Source organism: Taeniopygia guttata, chromosome W, assembly GCF_048771995.1.
Source record: "Taeniopygia guttata chromosome W, bTaeGut7.mat, whole genome shotgun sequence".
Classification (NCBI taxonomy): Eukaryota; Metazoa; Chordata; class Aves; order Passeriformes; family Estrildidae; genus Taeniopygia; species Taeniopygia guttata.
In genome coordinates, this window is record NC_133064.1 from 15,364,018 (window position 1) to 15,375,441 (window position 11,424).

The 11,424-nt window shown below is 54.2% G+C and overlaps 1 pseudogene; it reads right to left on the reverse strand.

The window, feature by feature from the left end:
* Nucleotides 1–2,206: 2,206 nt before the first annotated feature.
* On the reverse strand, nt 2,207–10,776 carry LOC140682045 (sushi, nidogen and EGF-like domain-containing protein 1; annotated as a pseudogene).
* Between the last annotated feature and the right edge of the window lie 648 nt (nt 10,777–11,424).

The window sequence follows — 11,424 nt, forward strand, 5'->3', positions numbered from 1 at the left end:
AAAATGCTGCCCCAAGGGTGGGAGTTCGAACACCCACCTCCGGCTGCTCCCTGCCCTAAAGATCCCGGGAGCTGCCCCAGGCCGCAGATGGGGGTCTGGGACAGGGAGACTCCCTCAGGCCCCGGTGTTAATGTTTAGCCCGAGCTCTGTCGCTGTTCCCGGCTCCCGCAGAGTCCCGGGATAAGCGGCATCCCCTCGCCCGGCGCCGGAGGGCCCCGAGCCCATGGCCAGCAAAGGATCAGTGTCCATTCCCGGCCCCTTGCCGGGGGCTTCGGCCATTCCCCACCCCCGCACAACCTGCAGCTCCTGCCGCAGCTCTTCCGAGGCGGGCACCGGGGGGGAGGTGGGGGGGGGGGGGCCTCGCCATGGGGCCCGGGGGTGGGTACCTCCTACAGGGATGGAAAAGGGACCGATCCATGTGGACTCCTCTGCAGACATCTCAGTGAAGGTCACCCTGGCTACCTCCTGGGCCATAAGGTCGCAGACAAGTTTCAGTACAGAACTCTGTCCAGAACTGCCAGGGAAGGGAGGGGGGAAGGGAGGGAGGGACAGAGGGTGGGCTCGCTCTCGGTGTTTGAGACATCAGCCCCTTCTCTTCTGGGCACCTCCTCACACCAATGATTAGCTGCTCCTAAGTGACCTTGGTGACAATTAATAAACAGATCGTTGAAAATGTAACTAATTTAGAAAGTAAACCTTGATCCCTTTGTCTTCACCAAAGATCTGTAAGAAAGGACTTGGTTGTTGTAAAGCAAAATAGGGCTTCATATTGGATCACTTTAGAAGTTCCTCTGCACCATCCCTGCAGCCCGGACTGAAAAATATTTCTCACTAAAAATCAACCACTGCATTAGTATCTATGCCATCCTGCCCCCAAAAGGATAACTACATGTTATAAATTACGACACGGGACCAATTTGTGTCATATTCCAATTGAAGAGATTTTATTAATTGCGCAAGCAAGCAATGCGGGTAAATGCAGCGCTGGGTGGCCGGGGAGTCTTCGCCCCACCAAAGGCGTGCAAGTGGTCTCCTGTTCCAGTTCTTTTTATACAGTCCCCTTTCTTGTTGACGTGGCTTTCTTAGGTCGCTCTGCGCTGACTCCAGTCTGTTGCAAGGGGGTCTTATTCTGCCTCCAGGTGGTCGTTGGGATGAAGGCTAGCAGTCTTTCCTCCTTTGTCCTCTGCACTACCTCTCCTTATTTGGCATATTCTGAGCCTCTTCCTGGGACTTAAGACACAGTTTCGCAAACAAGCAACTTAAGCAAGCATAGCAAGGACGGTACATTCTTAACCACAACTTCCTTACTTCCTCCTAAGCAGATATATTCTTAGTACACCCTGGTTCAGTGAACAAATTTTTAACCATTTATTTATCTCACTACAGATATTAATAACGAAAAATCAGGCCGCTCCAATATTGAAATTAAGCTTACAGCTATTTAATAAAAGCATCCCAAACCTCTGACCCGAACAATAACCCCTAATCTAACTCTAACCTACCCAAACTGTAAGTCCTAGCCCTACCCCTAACCAAACCACAGCCCTAACTGTACACTAACCCTTAACTGTAACCTCTAACCCTAACTGTAACACAAACCCTTTCCTTTATTCTGCCCTTGGTTTCAGTGTTGGGGCCCTCAGCTGGGCTGGTGGTGTCCTGGTCATAGTACACCTCTGTGTAACCCAGGTATTGTTCAGGTGGAATGCTGTATTGCAGTAGGTGTAATCCAGGTGGATCCACACCTGTGTGGAACTCAGGTGTTGTCCAGGTGTAACACCATGTAGGAGTGTGTGAGCTGAGTGCTGTCCAGGTGTAGTGCATTTTGCATCAGATGTTATCCAGATGTATCTATGCCACACCTCTTTTTGACTCAGGTGTGTGTCTGTCACACCCATGTACAACCCAGATGTTGTCACCTCTCACTGACAATTTCCCTCCTCAGCTGATTCCGTCACCTTCATGGGAACAGGTGGGGATCCATACACATTTCACACATGACATCTGTGTTGCTGCCCACATGCATCTGTGTACACACACCTGACACAGGTGTTGCTCAGTGGGTGTTTATTGCTGTTTCCATCACAATGCAACCTCCATGGGAGCACAACCTTCTGTGGGGGTGGGGTGAGGGCTGTTAGGCAAACCCCCTACCCCAAGTGTCTCAGGTGTCACCTGCTCATGACCCGCAGACATACACCTCCTCCTATGTGATCCTTGGGGGCTTGGGGGATACTGAGAGGGTCTTGTGGGGTGGCAACAGATTCCAGGGGGCCTCAGGTGTCTTTGACAGGGTGCCAGGAGTCTCGGGGGGACCCTCAGTGGTCTCGAAGTTGTCAACATGGAAGGCCCAGCGCCCCAGGACCCCCAGGTTGCTGCGGTGGCTGAGGCTCTGCACTGCAGGCGTGCATGACCCTGTCACATTGTAGTAGTGGTCGTCATCTCCACTGTTGAACCCAGCCTGCAGGAGGGAAGATGGGGGAACAGGGGGGACGTGAAGGGAGGGGAACAGGGAGATGGGAGAAGGTAGGGGGTAAATTTTGCCCAAATTCCCATTGAATTTTACTGAACATGAGCTTCATTTCACCCCAAATCCACTTCATTCCACCTAAAATACCTCTGATTTCAGACCAAATCTCCCTGTTTTCACTACAAATTCCCTTAATTCTACCCCAAAACCCCTTAAATCCTACTTAAAATCCCCCTAATTTCACCCCAAATCCCTGTAATTACACCCAAATCCCCTTAATTCCACCCCAAAATGTTTTATCCCCCTCAAGCTCAGAATCCCTCCTAGCCAAGTGTCCCCCATCCCTTCGACTGTCCTCATCTGCCCAGGGATGCCCCATGCCCAGTGTCTCCTGTGCCTCTCTGTATCTCCACCTGTGCAGGGATGCCCCCTAGGCCAGTGTGGGGATCCCCCTGGTTAGCAATGCCAGTTGTCCACTGCAAGTCTCCGTAGTCGAGCAGGACAAAGCAGGTGACGCCATCTGAGGCCAGCACAGCCTGGAAAGTGTTCACCTGCAGGGGGACATTGTCACCATGTCACTGTGACCCCCAGATATGTCTTCATCCCTGTGTCCCCAAACCATTGGTGCCACCATGGTTAGGGACATCATGGTTGAAGGTCAAGATATTTGAGCGCCCCCACCTTGTCTGAGGCAGCCCCAAAATAGGCCACACGGTCCCAGGTGGCCACAAATGCCTAGGTAGGCTGTGGAGGCAGGTCCCCAGGTGGCACAGCAGGTGCCAGGTCCTGGGCCAGGCGTGCTGTTGCCTTTATAAAGGGCAACGGGCGACCTGGTTCAGGTGAGGCAGCACGGCGGCCTGGCCTCTCCAGGCCGCTCGGGCTATCGATAAAGACGCTGGCACCAATTTGGTGGACGATTGAAAGCGTTTATTATCTCATCTCGTGGGTTTAAATAGTCTTGGGGGTCTTTGCTACGTCAGAGAGGGGGTTGGGGGGTCTCAGGGGTTAGTCGGGAGTGGAAATTTACCGGGGCAGGTGTGGCTACACGCTTCTGGGGCTTCTGGGGTTAATAGCTAACGTGGGGAAGGGAGAAGGGGAGGGGTCTATCTTTCCGTGACATCCCATGATCTTCCGCTTCGCCTGTCCCTATCTACTACATCTCCCCCCTCCTTATCACATACAAAATGAGGTAGTCGTAGATATAGGCACTGGGGTGAGGTACAAACTTGCAACTTGTTAAGGAAAGGGTGGTTTGGTAAATCTGGGTAATTTTTTTCAAGGCAGGTGTTGAAGGCTTTAGCTACTGACTGCGTTTGCAGTTTTTGGTTTACAGCATTTGTTGGTGGCCTATGAACAGAATGTTTGCCCTTTCCAGACGGGCCTGAACAAACAAGACTAGTTTGTTCAGCAGGCATGCTCCTATGGTAATAGCTAAAAGCAGTATTGCCAGTGGACCTACCAGGGCGGAAATTAAAGTGGTGAGCCAAGGTGATTGATTGAACCAGGATTCAAACCAGCTCTGCTGGGTCTCCCTGTCTCTCTTTCTCTGAGCCAGTCTGTCTCGGAGTTCTGCCATGGAGTCTTTAACGACTCCCGTATGATCTGCATAAAAGCAGCACTCCTCTTTCAAGGCTGCACACAGTCCTCCCTGCTGCATGAACAAAAGGTCCAGTCCTCGCCTGTTTTGTAAAACTACTTCTGAAAGCGAAGAGACTGATTTCTCTAGATAGGAGATGGATTTCTCGATCCTCTGCAGGTCCTCGTCGATGGTCATTTGCAGCTGAGAGAGTCCGTGCTGTTGGGTTGCGATGGCTGAGACACCCGTGGCTGTGCCAGCTGCTCCCAAGCCGAGCAGCATCGCGATAGTTATACCTGTGATTATTTCTCTTTTGTGGAGTCTGTTAGGTTCTTCGAGAAGATGGTATATCTCTTCGTCTGAGTGATGTAGGACCTTAGAAACAATCAGAACTTGAACACAGAAATCGATGGAGTTATTAAATTTGGCAAGGAACATATAAGGATTCACTCTGGATCACTGGCAAACTCACAGCCCAGATGCAGGTGGGGTCATTCACTTGTTGGTTTTTCTGTCAGGCTTGACAACTTTAGTGCAGAAGTTGCCTTTCTGCTTTGCTAAGGTTGCATTCCCAAAACATCTGCCCTGTCCTGTGATTTGACTCAGGGTGATTCCTCTGCAGGGAGTGTCCCATCTGCACTGGTGGGGGGCGCTGGCTGTGGAGTAACTGAAGGGGGTGTCCAAAGCAATGCCTTCATAGAAAGGGGGTTTGACATCATAGCAAAGCCAACAGGAGTTAGTTAGGTTTGGTTTGGTTTCGTTTAGGGTTAGGAAGGTAGCTTCTAGCATACGAAAGATTGGGTTTGGGTCTGACTCAGCCGTGCGGCCTATCTGGGGGGTATCTGCAAGGCTGGTCGGGGTGTCAGTGGCTTTTGAGGTCAGGGTTTTAGGGTGGGTTGTGTTTTTCCCTCTCAGCACATTCTTGATAATTTTGTTGGGTCCCACTGGTCGAGGTGCTGGTGGCTGGAGCCTGATAATTCTCACATTCACCCACCTCCTCGGTCCTCTGAGGACCACTGTCCATGTTCTGCCCGTGGCCCAGCTAGGGTGATCTGGCTGTAGGACAGTCATGTTATAACTTACGCATCCCCGTAATCTAGGCTGTGCATTGTGGTCTCCGCAGCCAAAGGGTGCCCAGGTGAACTGTAAGAATTTGTCGGGCTCCTGCGGTTGCCACCCGTCTCCCCATGGTCTGGCATCTGTAACAATGGTTTCGCAGCCCCAATATCCACAATGTCCCCACCCCGGGTAGTCACAGTACCTTTTCCCTGGGTTGGACGCTGGGCACCAGTAAGATATGTACATGAGTATGATGTGTGGGCTTGAGGGCCGTATTTTCGGTTGCCCTGGAAACAGATCGGCTATGTGGAATACGAAGGATGGAGCGTTTGCGGTGGTGACCTCTTTGAACACCTTGTCACTTGAAAGATGTTGCATGACCCATCTGAACGGCTGGTGAGGGTAGTGGCCTGGGTCAGCTTGCCCCCCGGCCACAAGTCCTAAACAGCAAAATTGCATAAAGACACTGTGCATGTTTGGGTCTCACCACCGTGGGATTCTCAGGTGTTGTCTGGCAGTTTGGTGGTCTGTCATCTCTTTCTGGAGCAGGGGTGTGTGTGTCACGGGGATGGTTCACAAGCGTGTCCTGCAAACAGAACTCACAGCCTTTCATTAGTTTTGTTTTGAGGGTCAGGTTTGATTGGCAGCAGTGGGTGTGCAGCAGTGGCTCTCATAGTCTCATCACGTGGGGGTCCCGACTGCCACAGAGGCAGCACGTCTCCCACACCCCCCGGGGCTCTCTCCCCACTTTCATGGCTAGGGTTACCCAGGGGTCCCATATCGAGGCGTCTCCTGCTGACTCTGCGGCACAGGCGCTGCTTGCGGTGGGAGGAGGCTGGGTTCGGCCCGCGCGCTCCCCCCCCCCATCTCGTGTTTCCGGGGGGCTGGGACCCGCATTCCTTGGCGAGATGCTCTTTCCTCCCGCAGCTCCAAGGGGTGTTTTTCCCCAGCTGGTAAAACCGGGTTGGTTCATATTGTGACCGCTTTTCGGTGCGGCTTAGAACTCTATTCGGTTTTGTTTTAAACTGTGCTGGTTCCGTTTCTTTTGTTTCGGAGTCCCGGCCGGCCCCCGCCAGCCCCTCCGAGCCGGCAGAGCTGTCGCCAGGCTCCGCGCCGGAAGTCAAATGCCAGTGCACGTCCGGGGCTCGGTGCCGTTTTGTCCGGCCCCGAGCTCGCTGCTCCCCGCGGGGGTGGGGCCGCTCCCGCCCCCCCGGCTCGCCGCGCCTCCCGCGGGGGGTGGTTTCTCCCTTATATGGTGGCGGCGCCCAGCGCAGCCGCTGATTGGCTCCGCGCTCCGTGCCGCTCTCCGCCTCTTTCTCCCGCGCATGCGCGCCCCTGAAATCGCGCGGTTTCCGAGTTTTCGCGCCGAGATTACCCGGGCCCCGCCCCCCTCCACGGCACCCGGCGCCATTTTCAAGGCGGCAGCATGGCCACGCGGCCGGGGCTTCTTCCCGAGCCGCGGTTTTCGCGATTCTGGCTTCTCCTGCCAGCTCCTGCCAGAAGCGCTCCGCGCGCCGCTGCGCTTCTGACAACGGATCTCTGATCGGCGGCGGCGGGACGGATCGGGAAGCCGCGGTTTCTCGGGGGTTTTTTGCGGCGGGGGTTTTTTGGGGGTTTTCCGCGGCGGGGGTGTCTCGGGGGGCTTCTGTGGTGGGGGTTGGGCTCTGATCCGGGGAAGGGGTTGTCGCGCTGTGCCCCCCCGGGTCTCCGCTCCAGGGCGGACTGTCCCCAGGGGTGGTCTGCGCTTTCGCCCCCCCCCCGAGCCCGGGTCTAACTAATAAACGCATACGCGCTGCACTCCGCGTCTCCTGCTTTTCTATTGCCTTGCGCGGAGCTTTTTCTACTTCGCCCTGTGCCTTAACGCTCTCGCCACTGCCTGAGGATTTAGATTCCCCGGCCAGCGTGGCTGTACACTGTTCCCATATTCCCGGATGCATAGCATCCACTGAGCATTCGGTTGCCTCAAGCTCAAGCAGCCTTGCTATAGCAAGATAAAAGTCCTTGAGCTTAAATTCAATACTCCATTGCTTATAATTCACACTCACGACCCATGCGACGCTGTCCATGACGCTCGCGGATCCTGGGGACGTCTCCCTGCGCCTAGATACGGTTTGACCGTTCCGGCCGCTGCTCCTGTCCAGGTGTATCCCGACAGCCGGGGGAATTTTTCCTTTTTTTTTTTTTTACTTTTTTCCCGGGTTTCGGCACCAGTATGTTGCCTTTATAAAGGGCAACGGGCGACCTGGTTCAGGTGAGGCAGCACGGCGGCCTGGCCTCTCCAGGCCGCTCGGGCTATCGATAAAGACGCTGGCACCAATTTGGTGGACGATCGAAAGCGTTTATTATCTCATCTCGTGGGTTTAAATAGTCTTGGGGGTCTTTGCTACGTCAGAGAGGGGGTTGGGGGGTCTCAGGGGTTAGTCGGGAGTGGAAATTTACCGGGGCAGGTGTGGCTACACGCTTCTGGGGCTTCTGGGGTTAATAGCTAACGTGGGGAAGGGAGAAGGGGAGGGGTCTATCTTTCCGTGACATCCCGTGATCTTCCGCTTCGCCTGTCCCTATCTACTACAGCGTGCCAGCAGCTGGGCGTCCCGGCTGTGCCGGTAGAAGACATTCCCTCCCAGACGGGTGTCCACATCAGCTCAGTACGGCGCCACAAATGGGCGGTGGCCTGGCAGCAGGAAGGGCTGGGGAGTGAACTCCAGGACCATTGTCCTGAAGGACACCACACCGTTGTTGTTCACCTGCAGGCAAAGGTCACCCATGGGACACACTTGGGTGGCACCAACCACAGTGACCCCTCTACAGTGGTCCCAGGTACAGTGCCTCCAGTCATGAGTCTCCATATCAACTATGGTGATCCCTGTCATGGTGGCCTCAACTGTGATGACCCCCAACCTCCAGTCAGTCACCGCAGAACCTCCCAGTATGGGCCTAGGAGCCTCAGTGTCACCCCAGAATCCACCAGTAGGGGCCTGGAACCCCAAAACCACCTGAAGGTCCCACAGGTGTCCCCAGTGTCTTCAGGGACCTCCACGGGTATCCCTGATGTCCCCAGGGGTCCCCACTCACCAACATAGTCAAGGAGGAGGAGGAGGAAGACGTGACATCTTGGGGCTGCATCCAACTTGTCACCCTCCCCTTGGTGTCACCTTCCACCTGTGTTACTAACCAAATGCCACCTCCCCCATGTCCCCCTGGTCATATGACCTACATAGAGTGAGCGGTAGGCATGCCCAAAGAAGGAGAAGTTTTCCTGCAGGAAGATCTCAGGGCTCGTCCCATCGTCCTCATGGTGGGTGGCCTCATCCCCCACCCCTGGTCCGAAGGGGTACAGGACCCTACCTGGGGACACACACCTGTCACACACCTGGGATACAGGTGACACATAGGATGCCACCTGGTGAACACACCCGGTAGCACCTGGGACCTCCCAGTGTGGAGCTGGGACCTTCCAATATGGGCCTGGGACTCCCCATATAGGTCAGGGACCCCCAGTGTCACCCCAGAACCTCCCAGTTCATAGGGCCTGCTGGTAGGGCACTGGGATGTCCCAGTATGGAGCTGGGACCTTCCAGTATGGGCCTGAGACCTCCTGGTGTGGGACTGGGACCTCCCAGTATGGGCCTAGAACCCCCAGAATCACTCCAGAACCTCCCAGGATGGGACTGGCACCTCCCCAGTATAAGCCTGGGACCCAAACTCACCGAGGGGTCCCACAGGGGTCCTGTCTAGGTTTGAAAAGACGGGAGTCTGTGAAGGAAGGCAAGAGCCTCCTGTGAAATGGAAAAGGTAAACTCCCTCCCTCTGAATTACCACAATTTAACAAAAGGCTCTCAGGCAAAGATATGGGAATGGGAATAACAGTTTTTTACTAGGAAAAAAAACTAAATTAAAAAAAAATAACAAAACAAATGTAATTAGTACAAATGAAACTAGTGATGGAGTCATAAACCTGACACCCTGAGGAGTCAGGGTGTTGGTAGTAGTCCAGTTAAAATGGTGGCTGCTTCTCCTGGAGTGGCAGATGAAATGCTGCTGAAATGGTGATCTCTAGAAGGGTGTAGTTTTCTCTGAAGGTCTGGTAGTAGTTGGGCCTGGTCTTCCTCTGGGAATTCAGCAGAGAAGAAGCTGCTCCTCTGGGAATCCAGTGAAGTGGCTGCCAGTGTCTCCAAAAAAGTGCTGATTTTATGCAGGTAAGAATGCTTGGCTCCTCCCCTCTGGGTGGAGCATCTCACAATGGGATGATGTAACTTTACCGGTTATGCAGTGAGTCATTCAATAGTCTATTAACAGAAGATATCTCCTCGGAGGGAGACATTGTTCTTGGAAGAGATAAGAAAACTGCCTAACCTCCAACAGATGGCAATAGAATACATGCTTATCTTACAAGCCAGGACAGGTCCGCAATGTCCTCAGGGGTCCCCACTCCTCTTCGTGGCTGAGGAGGAGAAGGACAACAATGGGGGAGACCTTCATGTGTCCAGGCCTAGGGGAGTGTAAGGGGATCGCCCATCAACCATGTCCCCATGTACCCTGTGACCTCTCCATCTTCCCCATATCCCCAGTGCCCCAATATCCCCCCATGCTCCTCCATGTCTCCCCCAATGTCCTCAGTGTCCCCAGTGACCTCCCCCACGTCCCCTTGTCCTTCCTATGTCCCTCATGTCCCCCCTCCATATCCCCATGTCCCTCATGTGCCCCATGTCTCACGTGTCCTCACTGATCTCCCCTATTCCCCTGTGTCCAGCATGTCCCACATGTGCCCCCATGTCCCATATGTCCCCATGTCCCCCATGCCCACCAGTGTCCCCACTCACTGCATTCCCATGGTCCCAGTCTGTCCCAGTGCTGTGACTGGAGCCACTTTATGCCCAGGGAGGAGACAGGTTGGGGGGTGGGGGATGACATGGGATACCCCCAGGTGGCACCTCCCAGGGCCCCAGGCAGTTCCGTCTCTGCCCAGACTGCAACTGGGGGGGACCGGAATGGAATGGAGGGGACACTGGGGTGGTGGTTGGGATGTGCTGGGGGACACTGAGAAGGCTGGAGGGGACACTGGCGGGGGGCACTGAGTGTGACTAGGATGCATTGGGAGGCACTGGGAGGTTACTGGAACATACTAAAAGACACTGAGAATGTTGGAGGGGCACTGGGGAGGGAAACTGGGAGTTACTGAGATGCATTGGGAGGCATTAGGGGATACTGGGATGTACTGGGGGACACTGCAAGGCTTAAATGGGCACTGGGGGGACACTGAGTGACACTGGGATGCAGGAGGAGGAACTGGGGAGGGACTGAGACAAACTGGGAAGGATTTGGGAACACCATAGGGAATAGCGGGGGAAGACTGGAATGCACTGGGAGGGAGGACCCAGCAGGCCCCGTCGAACAGCAGCCCCTCGGTGCACTGACACCCCTCAAAGCACCGCTCGCTGCAGGGTGAGGGGATGGGGGGGTTGGGGGGGGGGGGCGACACACCTGTGCAGGTGTGCTCACAGGTGCGGGCATACAGCTGGTAATGGCTCTTGGGGGAGGGGGGGCAGGTGAGAGCTGGGAAAGGGAGGGAAGAAACAAATTGTGTCAATGGGGGGCAGTGGGGGTACTGGGGGATCATCTGGGGTCAATAGATGTCTCTTGGGATCAATGCCATCCCACCTTTGGGGTGCATGGTCCCATGGGGCTCCCATTTGGGGACAGGGGTGGCCCCACTGGTTGCACAGGGTTCCACTGGGGGGACACAGGCTTCTCATTTTGGGAGAGGTCCCCTTTGAGGGTATGATTTCAGCATTTCCCAGATGGGGGCTGTTATGGACAAATTCAATTGGGGAGGCTAATTATAAATAAATTAATTAACAAGAATTTATTAAGCAAGTAGTATTAAGCAAAAGATAGCACTGGGCGACTGGGGAGTCTCCGCTCTACCACGGCGTACCTTCCCCCTTTGACCTTTTTGTTTTTATAGTCCTTTTTTTTTTTTTTTTCCCTGGTTGACGTATTTTCTCTCGATGCACTCTGCGCCGGTGCAATTGGCTGTTAGGGGGTCTTTTTTTCTGTCCTTGGTGGTCATAGGAATGAAGGCTCCTCATTTTCCTTGCAGATTGTCCTTGGCCTAAAAGTTAACTTGTATATAATTAGTTACACAGTCTTCTATGCTACTTGCATTCTTCCCTACTCAGTTCAAATTCTTATCTCCTTCAACGCTCGTTTTGATGAACAAAGACCTTTTTATTTATTACAGGGGCTTAGCAATGCAGACATGCTCTATTCCACTCCCCCAGACCTCCAAATTCCCACCCCCACCAAAATTTCCACTCCC